The sequence below is a fragment of the Hetaerina americana genome, unplaced genomic scaffold (assembly GCF_022747635.1).
Source record: "Hetaerina americana unplaced genomic scaffold, ioHetAmer1.1.p SCAF_12, whole genome shotgun sequence".
NCBI classification, from domain to species: domain Eukaryota; kingdom Metazoa; phylum Arthropoda; class Insecta; order Odonata; family Calopterygidae; genus Hetaerina; species Hetaerina americana.
The window spans coordinates 30944079-30956265 of NW_027286292.1; the positions used below are offsets into that span (position 1 = coordinate 30944079).

The 12187-nt window shown below is 39.2% G+C and overlaps 1 protein-coding gene across 7 annotated transcripts in view; it reads right to left on the minus strand.

Moving 5' to 3' along the window:
- PMCA (plasma membrane calcium-transporting ATPase 3) overlaps positions 1-12187 on the minus strand; it is a 514945-nt gene that overhangs the window by 304833 nt on the left and 197925 nt on the right. For 5 of the 7 annotated variants that reach the window (XM_071582852.1, XM_071582851.1, XM_071582850.1 and 2 more), the window contains exon 3: positions 5414-5537. The exons of the other annotated variants lie outside the window; for them this stretch is intronic. The gene's annotated coding sequence lies outside the window, so the exon portion shown is untranslated. The remainder of the gene's footprint in view (positions 1-5413; positions 5538-12187) is intronic. 7 annotated transcript variants of the gene reach the window in all.

Below are 12187 nucleotides of genomic sequence, written 5' to 3' on the forward strand. Positions count from 1 at the left end.
CCCATGACCTTTAGATTAACAAGGAAGCGTTTTACCTACCAAAAATCCAAGCTGTAAAATTAATTAAAATCACAAATGACTTTGAAAATAATTTACTGGATTGCCTCTTATTCACTGAATGAATGCCCTGACACATTTAAAACGACTGATAATAGTCTTTTTTTACATGCCCGGGTTCGACTGAAATTTTTAAATGAGTGCTAAATAATGCTCAGAGAATTAGCATTTGAATGAGTATTTGTCTATCCAACCATTAATAAATTATTTCATTGTTGAATTGGAATATTACCAAAATATTCTATCAAAATGGCTAGCTTTATGGCTCCGTGATCTGGAATTTTAAGAACGGGAGCGGAGAAAAATACCGCGAAGGAACTACTCGTATTTTTATAAATTTATTTCTCAAATACTTAAATTACGTTTGCCACAGGCTTCCGAAGAAGTTCTGAGATGGACGTAAATGTTTTAGTATAAATATATTATCGGAGGAAAAAATATAACAACAGAAGTCTAAAATGAATATCGCCTACCCCCCCATTGTTTAATTCAAGTTGGTATTTGGACCTAAAGAATTGTGCGGAATAAATATAGGATTAGAAATATGGCCGATATTTTTGCGATACGCGGGAAGACTCGGTGGAACATCAGCCGAAATCCATTCGCTATTTGTAACTATCTTACCTGGATACTTAAATCATGCAAGCACTGACTAGCGTATTAGGACCAGCATGGTAATGGCCATAGTGGGTAAGAAGTCACAATTAGGTATGCACGTTTAAGAGTAGGTATCTCCATCTGATGAGGAAAAAAGAAAAATTTTGGATGTCATTTCCAAATAAACCGGAACGAGTAAACGCTCTGCTAAACAATTGATTTTTATGATACCGAATCGTGATTTCATATTATCCTGGAGTTATTAGTCGAGTCTAAACTGCAAGGCTACATACACGCAAACAAAATTATCTCTCGCGTTAGAAATAATTCACTAAATTCGGCAGGCGCGACCAAATTAAGGAAATGAATCTCAAACAGGTTAATATTTCTTAGAATAGAAGGTGTCCCATTTTCGATTTTCAGATTCATCCGGAAGTAGCACATTAACAGAAAGTTCACTTTATTTACTGTGTTTTGCAAATTTATTTCCAATTTTTTTAGCTGCCACTGAGGTTTTCATCACAGGTTCTCAGTCCGTTATTCTATCAATATTCAAATGAAAAGTCTGATGAGTCTTACCAGCTGTTACAAACAATAACCGGAAACTTTCAAATAATCGAATTTCACGCACTCAGCAATCAACCACTGTTGAAGGCATTTTTATTTGCTTTGCCGAACTTTTTACTGAAACCAGTGCCGCTCGAATATAATGTCAATGACCCCAAATCAAGCTCGGAAAAGTTTGAATAGCTTCAAGCGACATCAAACTCATAAAAAACCTGTATTGATACCAATATTGCAGACAAAATCGATGTGTAGGTATTATATTAACCCAGGCATTTGCGATCGAAGGGACTGAGTAGAATTGGAAACCATATTGTATAAAAGTAGTTAAGAAATAATCACTCTTTATTCCGATAATGAATTAATAATTACATGAATGCGCATGCGTAGCATTCAATATTTAAAGTATACGTATTGTGCATGAAGTCCACCAATATTTATGCCAACATGTCCGTTATCATTCCCCGATTTCACAAGTAAATTTTTAAAATATTTTTGTGACATATTTAATCTGTGAATAGATAAGCCATGTCATGAAAGTTTAGCAGGAAATTTATAAGTGAGACTCTTCTTTGTTTTATCCATTTTCAGTATAATAAAACATGCGAAAACTGCGAAATGTTTTTTAAATTAATTAGTGTGATTCCTTAATTAAACAGATTGCCCAACTTAGTCTGAATTTCGTGGTACTAGATAATTCCATGATTATCTGGATAAATCTAATGATTATGACATGAGTAACCATACGACGGTGAAATCAAAATACGACCCGCACCATGGAAAGACTAAAAGTTCACCAGCGTCAAACAAGGATACGTCAAATAAATGAGCTGATTTCCAAATTGACACATGAGGAATGATCATCCAAGAGGAAGCGTATTGTACCCGAGTAACCACGACGTGGTTTTAGACACGTGGGAAATGATACTGAATATGCCACAACGACAAAGAGACAATGCAAATTGCGCACGGGGAGAAACGTTTTGCAATGTTTAAGTTGCAGAGGTCCTTGAAACACGGATGTGGCCCAACTTTTATGAGCGGAAGTAAATTTATGACACTGAATGGAGTCGAACAATGGAGAATAATTAGGTTATGAAGGATAAATGATTTTCGAAAAAGTTCTATTAACCCAAACCCAATAATTCTGAAGAAGAGGTAGGTGACTCAACCCTTTTCAAGGTCTTTCCGAAGTCATACTACTTTTTAAGTTGTAAAAAAAATCTTGATGTCCTCACGCGCTGCGGAAATGAGGGAAAATAGTTTAACTAACTTTCTCACTTTCGTGTGAATCCACCCGCAGGAATGCTGAGCACCGACGCTAAAGTAAATTTTCAACATTCACCGTAAGCGGTGAGTTAGCATTTTGTGGCAAAAATGGTTTCTCTCTCGCTGTGTGCGGATTTTCCGTTCCTGAAGACGCCCGTATTAAATGTCAAAAAAAATATTTTGGTATCAAAATACCCATTCCAAAAACCTACGATCCACGCCGATTATTGTGCTGTCAAGGCTACGGATGTCGGCTCCAAAGTGGCAGTTCACTTTCATATCAAGAAGAAGGAAAGCCATGGCGATAGGCCGAAAACTACAGCCGATGAAAATTCAAAAGGACGGAACGTTACACGCTCTTTTCAAGCAATTCTTTAAAATTTCATGGCCCCACGGTGATGGCAAAGATGCCATAACTGTGGAATACAAGTAATCTGTAAAAATCACAACTCTAGCCTAACCATTTGTTTTCCGGAAAAAATATCTGAGGGCGAGTTACACTAGATTGTAGGCTTCTAACAATATCCATGCACCACAGAAAGGTATAAAATATAAACGGTATTTTGAAATATATGCTTACATGGTACACAATTTATGTGCTCTAAATGTGCTATTTGGACCTGACGACCTGAGACTGAAAAGGAGTGTTTTCGCATGAATGGAGTTGAATGGCGTGATTTTTGGAAATACCAATGCATTGCCATTTGAAGTTGCAATTCCTCGCATTCGAGCAATTACCATTAAAATGCATTTGGGGATTCAAAATTGAAATAGAAAAGAAGCTGATTACTCTAAATACTTATTTTGATATGTTTGCGATTGTCAAAATGATTTTATTTCCTCAACTTCGGGGATAACGATTGCTAAACTGCAAAAAGCTCTAAAAATATATAAATCGTACCGGTTTTTTTTTCGTAAGAATTACCCTTTTGGATATAACAAAATCCATAAACACAGTGATCAACACGAAGGTCGGTTTGCTAGGTGATGGTAGAGTTCACCAAGTACTACGCCAGACGGCGTGTGAAATTCACACGCCGTCGGGCTTAGTACTGGGTGAACTCTACCTCACCTAGCAAACCGACCTTCTACTTGATTACTGTTTTTTAATGATAAAATGAGTAAAAATAAAATGCTAAGATAATAAGATAATTCATCAACTATCAATAGGGTTGGCTACTAAAAAGAGAAGAAATTTTGAGGAACGGTTATTTATTCTCGTTTCCTTCTTAACATGTTATAAATTTACCAGTCGAATCATTAAAGTAAAGTAGTTTCGCGGGTGTAAAAAGGAGTAATTATATTTGGCGAAACCAACAGCTTTTAAATGAGAGATAGAAAAAAGTAGCCTCATGCACAGCCTTAGTGCGCCGAGTGCTCATAAACCAAAATTGACATCATCTAGTCCCTCACAGTTTTCAAGCAAAGTAAGATAATTTTCAACGCACTCCAGAAATAATGGAAGAGTTTTAAACTCATAAAATTAAATTATTAAAATCTGAGCCAAAGAAGAGTTTCCCGACATCAATTATCGGCAACTGTAGGACAATACAGGTGTTGTATTCTAGAGAGCAGAACAGAGGGTTCGGGTTCGATTCAATAGTCGTTCACAATACATCCACTACATTCACTGGCAAAATTATTGCTAAATAACTCGTATTTGAGATAGAAATTTAGGTAGCTTACACGAATGCGCAATTTATTGCACACCATAGCGTTGATGCCTCTACATGCATGAGGAACAACAAGGACAAGACAGTTGGGTAATGCGAATTCTAGGTTACAAACGCTCCAATTGTAAACGTTAAAGGTGCTAAAGCGCTGAGTCAAAATCCAAATGACTGGATCTGGATCTACAACACGTTTATCGTTTTAAAGCTGACTGAATACCATTGTACATCAACTCGAGTTTCCTTTAGTTTCACCTCATTTCGTGTTTTGATAGTTCGAGAATTCAAACAAAAAATTTAGAGCTTCCATCAAGCTCAAATGTCTCTCGCACAGTCATCAATACATTATGATATGTTTATTCTAGGATTACACTTCTAAACAAAAACCATGTTAATTGAATGTTCAACACCAAGAAATTATAACATTGATCATTTATTTTACATCGCAAATGGGACAGGTGAGGACGGGCTAGCGCTGAATTGTTTCCAAATGTCATAATGGCAGACTAGCTTGTATATTATACATATTTAGTCATTACAGAATGGAAAGAGAGGCAATGAAATGAACAAAAGGGTGGCATAGAGTTTTGCATTGAGCAAAAAATGTAGGGAATCCACATTCTTTCCTGGAATGTCTCAAAATATCAATATTTAGTAATTATATTAAAGATATCCGATAATATGCGCATATCTGAAAAAAAACACCACATGAATAGTGATAAGGTATAAAATGCGACAGCTATTTTTCCATTATTAAACATTGCTCCAGGAAAGAAGTTCTGGTTTCAATAGTCGTAGACTAATTACTTCGTTATTCCGAATAAAGGAATAATTGGATTACTAAAATTCTCGATTGAGACGACTGCTGAGTTCTAGGAAGAATCACATCATTTTTTATTCAGGTTTTGTTAACATTTGAATTCTTAAAACTAATAACTACGAAACGAAACACGAGTTAAACGAAAGAGACAAATTTACTTCCAAAATTAAGAGTTGCAGGAGGAAAGATTATATACATTATCTTTCGTCGGATGGTACCATCTTAAGAGGAGGTAAAGGGAATGGTGTGGTAAAACATTTCGATGAGGAAGTTAATTCGAAAGGAACGAACGAAAGGGCAATGCATATTGAATACAGATATCTCACATTTTCTACACGTTGCCACCCGAATAAAACGTCTTTTGAGACTAATGGTCGAACCGGGACAGGTAGACATCGAATCAGAGACCATTTCAGCCAGTGAATTCATTACTCACCAGGATAATCCGGACGCCGTCGAACTGATTCGTGTAACCTCTCCCCTTTAGTACCTACTCCAAGGCACCTACTTCAAAAGTTCAAAAATCTTGAGAATCCAGGGGACAGCCATTCCATTCTTACCTAGTAATCATAGAGAAAAGGTAATATATTATTAACAAGTATGAGTTTCAATTCCATTGAACTTACACTACCTTAAGTTTGTGTGAATTGACACTTGTGCAAAATTTCTCATCGATATTGCATTTTTATTAAATCGAGTGGAATGCATACATTGAGCAATTGTTAACATTTAAAGACTGAAGCAAAATGGTACGCTTACATAATAGAGGAAAGAAACTAAAAAAGGGTAAACCTACATAAATATAAGCATGAAATCTTAAAGGAATTCTTACAGGGCTCATTACATAATTTGTCCAGCTGTCCTTATCAAAAGTAAATCGGAGTGGTGCAATTACATATTCATATTTGTGATGCATTTATGATGATTACAATAAGGACCTTGAGAGACAATGTTTTTTTACACACCCCATTGCGACAATTTAAAATTTAAAATCAAAAATCCAGAATTCAGTCTCGAGGGAATTCTTTACGATACCAGTGACCCGTTTGTCAAAACTACCAGTCAATTTAAAAAATATATATGATATGCAGTCCGCTAAATTATGCAGAATTTGCTACTTGCCTATATTACACAATATTCAAATCAGAAAGTTTTACAATGCATCGAATACAAAATTTACAGAGAACTCGTAATTCGATATGTTGATCTGAGAAAGGGGCCCAGGGTACCTTCAACATGTTACCGACGATGGATTAGGCTTTGCCACAAGTAGAACTCATTTAAGAAAAAGGTGGGAGTACTCGACTAAAAAGCGGCCATTGGAGAAACGTGATGGTACTCGGATGGTGTAGAAGCCTCTCCTAAAGTAAGATGTCCTTTAAACACATTACGAAATCCTATGAACCCGCTGAGAACTGAGGAGTGTTTACTGTCAACCAAGAGGCGGCTAATAACCTGGAGCATTAACTCTTCTTCAAAACAAATGAAGGTGAAAATCGCAGTGCACGATTAAACTCAACATTTATTTCACTGCTTGATAAATATCAAACTACCTGATGCTGCTGTGATGCTGAAGAGGAAGATAAATTATTATCACGACGAGCAACAGCTCACCAAATTTCCTTTTTCACTTTTATTCTTTCAATGATGGACGTCAAAAAGCTCCCTTCGGTAAATTATTCCGGATGCAATCAAGTCCCCAATTAAATCTCAGGCTCGGAACTTCTGAAGAGACTTTAAAATTCAAGTATGATAAGTAAAAAATTAGGGAGGAATCTGGTTATTACTAAAGAGAATGACTAAAAGAGTGGGTATTAGAAAGGGCCTTTTTCTTTAGGATTAACTGAGATGAGAGGGCACAAATAATGAGATTTCGACTTGCAACGAAAGAAAGGGGACATCCGATGTAAATTTGTAAGTGCTGGTGTTCATGTTGTTTCATGGGAAAGAGTTTATATGCATTGTCAGTACCTTCTTTCTTCAGAGGAAGATGGTTTAGCCACCGAAAATTTGGACTACGTGTGAGTGTCACTTGCGTTTCTCTGTGTTTTTGTTGGCTGGCGCTATCTCGCTCCTTTGTTAAAATTATATATATATATATATATATATATATATATATATATATATATATATATATATCATTCGACCAGTGTTTTTCCCTCAGCATCCTAGAATCCCTACCTGATTCAGCTACCAACATAGAGGTGAGAACTCGTGAATCCGCCTACATACTATCCTTCCGTTCCTTCAAAATTCCCACCCTTAACCGCCATATTTAATTTCCCTCCCAGCATTCCCTCCACACCTCCCCTCCACACCTCCCCTCCACGCCCATAACTCTTTCCCCTCTCCTGATCCATAGCATATTTTCAGTCTCTCTTGAAGAAGGCCCCTGAGAGGGCCGAAAGCTCGAACAATTTACCGTGTAAGTGTTCTTTTATATGTGTCTATTCTTTTCTATTTGTGTTATGTTGTGTCAGCCCATTATTGTGCCGCTCGTATGAGTTTTTCCGGACAATCGTGATATTAAGCTACCTAGCTACTGTTCCTGTCTCTTCTGTGTTCGTCGTGGGATCCAGCACCAGGTTTTGCGCCGCGGATTCTGCTCTATTTTGAATGTGCTATCCTTTCCCTCACCACTGTCTTCCTTCGTTTCCTATTTATTTTCCACAACCTTCTCAATCGCCTAAACATGGACCACCCTCATCCCATTCCGTCTTGGATCCGAAATTTTCGCCGTCACGCCTATAAGCTCGCCAAATACACAAGCCACACCGAGTTTCTCACCTCCTGCCTGTCCTTAGGAATCGTTCCCAACGGTCTAGTCATTTCCCTACCACTATCTGCTACTCTTCCCGATATCCACCCCATACTTAATGCATTTTCTTACCAAAAATCTTTAGAATACACCCACCTTATCCTTATGCAATACCAATGCATTCGTGAACAACACAAATCAAACCTTTTTTCCCTCTTTAAAATAATCTCTTTGGCTTCTGCTCACCTAATTCCACAACTCAACGCCATAATTTCGTCTGCCCTACGTTCCCTCCAACAAAAACGTCAAACTCTCCTTAAAAAACTGTCCAACTTGTATATTTCCTACTTCCGAGTTGGTCTCAAAATTCCACACTCTCACCCTTTCCCGCCACCTCCTCCTCAACCACCCCCACTCTTTCAATATAAGCCTGACCTCCGCAGCATTTACAACCTTCCCCCTCCTCCCAAAGGCCCTCCGGTTTTTCCAAAACGCCAGCCACCACCGAACAATCCCAACACCCCCCCTCCCTCCGACAATGCCCATGACATTGTAAACCTTTCAAACACCAGCCTTTCAGACAATGAAATATCCGTTCTTAGCAAAGGCCTATCCTTCTCCCCTACAAAAATAAACCACATAAACATACTCACTGATACCCTCAATTTCTGCCGAAACCTTCGATGGCGCGCCTTCTGGAAATCACAAAGTAAACCTTTCAGTAACCTAAAAACCAATCCCGCACTTGACAAATTCCGCCCGGCTTCAACTCATGAGCCAAAACCTCTTCCTAGTAACCATCCTGTCGAAATTTTTATACGTCTTCTCATCGAAAAAGTTTCCAATCAATCCTTCAGAAAACATCTCAGACCGAAAAATAACCTCTCCATGAACGAACGTCATGCCCTAAAAACCCTACAGTCCAATCCTAACATCGTTGTTACCTCCGCCGATAAAGGCTCCTCTGTTGTAATTCTAAACACCAATGATTATATTTCCAAAGCCCTCGCTCACCTGAACGATACATCCACCTATACCACTCTAACCAAAAACCCAACACAAACTTTCCAAACCGAAATTCGGTCTTTTCTCCTCCACTCCGGACCAGAAGAAGGCCTCACCTCCCAAGACATATCCCTACTTTCACCCCCAAACCCCAGAACACCCCAGTTTTATCTCCTCCCAAAAATACACAAACCCAACATCCCCTGTCGTCCTATAGTTTCCAGTTACAATTCTCCCACCGAAAGAATCTCCGCATTCCTTGACCACCACCTACAACCACTTGTACTCTCCTTGCCCTCCTTCACGAAAGACACGTACCACTTCCTCGACCGTCTAAATTCCGTCTCTATTCCCTCCACACCCAACCTACTTATGGCCACCATCGACGTTACCTCACTTTACACTTCTATTCCCCATGCAGAAGGTTTATCCTCCCTCCGACATTATCTTTCTCTGCGCCCCCTACCCCAGCGCCCCTCAACGGAATTTCTCCTTAATCTTGCCACTTTCGTCCTAACAAAATTTATTTATTTATTTTATTTCACTTTCCAAAATTGTTTTTACCTACAGACAAAAGGCACAGCGATGGGAACGAGGATGGCACCATCATACGCCAATCTCTTCATGGGCCATCTCGAAGAGACCTTCCTGTCACAGCAACCCCTTCAACCTCTTTTCTGGGTCCGCTACATAGACGATATTTTTATTCTCTGGACACATGGCTCTGACTCTCTCAACAACTTCTTATCCGCCTTAAATTCATCTTTCACGGTTAAATTCACCTCTTCCATTTCAGACTCCACCATCACCTTTCTTGACACAGACATGTTACTTCAAAACAACAAATTCACTACTTCAGTACACATCAAAGCCACTAACCATCAGCAATACCTACACCACACAAGCTGTCATCCTCAACACACGAAACGCTCGATTCCTAACTCTCTCTCTATCCGCGGACACCGAATTTGCAACACCACAGCCACTCTCAACAAATACCTTGCCAATCTACACCTTGCACTCCTCAAACGCGGTTACCCAGAAAAGTTGCTACGAAATAAAATCCACCGTTCCACCCAACCACACACACCACACAATAACAAGCCCACATCTGACGCAGGACTCAACCTTTGCACCACCTATTACCCCGGACCACACAGACTGAAAACCCTCCTTAAAGAACTGTTTCCAATTTTACATGACAATGACGCGACCTCATCCTTACTACCCCAATGCCCATCTATCGCATACAGACGACCCGCCAATCTCAAAAACCTTCTGAGATCCACCAACCCTTTGGCGCCCCCCCGTGACAAATTTCCCAATATTTCCCCAACTTGCAACCGCCCCCGATGTAAAACCTGTCCTCTTATTATGCCTACTCCCCTCTCCCTACATCCCCTCATAGCCCCCCCACCTCGTTCCCACGCTAATTGCCTCTCAAAAAATATTATTTATCTTTTATCATGCAAACATTGCACTTCCTTCTACATAGGTGAATGCATTACCCCCTTATCCATCCGAATGAATAATCACCGGTACTCCTGTAATTCTGCCTCACTCTCTTCTCTTCCTATCCCTTCACACGCTAATTCCCACAACCTTTCATTCGACCAGTGTTTTTCCCTCAGCATCCTAGAATCCCTACCTGATTCAGCTACCAACATAGAGGTGAGAACTCGTGAATCCGCCTACATACTATCCTTCCGTTCCTTCAAAATTCCCACCCTTAACCGCCATATTTAATTTCCCTCCCAGCATTCCCTCCACACCTCCCCTCCACACCTCCCCTCCACGCCCATAACTCTTTCCCCTCTCCTGATCCATAGCATATTTTCAGTCTCTCTTGAAGAAGGCCCCTGAGAGGGCCGAAAGCTCGAACAATTTACCGTGTAAGTGTTCTTTTATATGTGTCTATTCTTTTCTATTTGTGTTATGTTGTGTCAGCCCATTATTGTGCCGCTCGTATGAGTTTTTCCGGACAATCGTTATATATATATATATATATATATATACGCGGTAGGCCAGGTGCAGATCGTTGGACTACTCACCGTAGGGCCCGGGTTCGATTCACGGGAAAGCCTCTCTAGGCACCTACAGCTCCACCCAGTATGTGATTTTTCGGGCACCAGATCCTCCAGGTAAATCATAACCAGCACAGGGAAAGGAACTGCCCCCCTATCCTGATGTGTGAATTTCACACGCCGTATAGGGCTTAGTACTGCATGACCTCTATCATCACCTACCAAACCGACCTAAGGGTTAATTACTGTGTTTAGGGTGCTATGATGGCAGTGTTTATAATGCTTTTCTATGTACTGTGGTATGTTTATTACTGTGTCTATGTTTATGCTATCACTGATCATAATTCCGGCAAATGATCATTCTTTGAAATGTTGAGAAGTGCTCGTAAAATGAGTTCAAGTAGATTATCTTCCGTCAGGTTTGAAAGCTGTTAACGAAGCTTCAATACATTATCACACATCATTTTTCAGTAAAAAGGTTACACTGGTGACGGTTCATCATTATCACACAACCAATAAATAATTGGTATGTGAATGACGGATATTAGTAAAACATTTCGTCGTCATAAAAAAAACGTACGCACCGTGTGAGTTGAGAATTTTAGCAGAAAATACATTCAAAAGAATATATTAGCAACAGAATTCCCCGTTATGAGAGAGAGGTCTTCTTACAACAGACAATTTAAGAGTTCCCCGGTGAAAATCTGCGATAATAAATGATCCCAAAATTTTGTACGACTGGAGCAGTGGAGCAAAAAAATGGGGGCAGCGAATGTAAAGCTCTAATCTAAGGCTTTAATAAACAAAAATATAATTAGCGGTAATTTCTAGTGTTTTTCACCCTGCACTCCACACTTGTCGATGAAAAAGGACTTTAGCTCTATTCCGGACTTGAAAATTATACGAGTCCGGAATACACTTCAAGAAAAGTGACCGTTATGAGTGTACGACGCGATTTAGGGAAAAATACGGGTATTTCATACGATTAGAAATAAATATTCGCAATACCGTTTTTGGAGAAATGTCCGCCTCCAACTCAACTGGATACTCCTTAATTCATTCGAGACAAAAATTAAAAAAAAACCGCCATGGTATTCCCTCGTTTCATTTCTATCTTGTACTGCCATTGTCACCAGCAGACTCTTGATTCCGCATCCTTTGAAATACAGTGACAGGCAATGTAACCCTTATAAAGCAACTAAGAATGAAACCAATCTGCATATGAATCCAATTTTTATCCCCAATCTTTATCACGTTAAATTATGACACAATAATCTACACAGCTAGTAGAGTGATTTTGGAGCATTAAAGTTGCTCTAACCGCTGCAGCTACGTGTATTTGGTACTCATATCGGAGCATTAAAAAAAACCTCAGTGCCTCAATATTCCAGAGGTATGAATCTATCCTGAGTTATCGGAACTC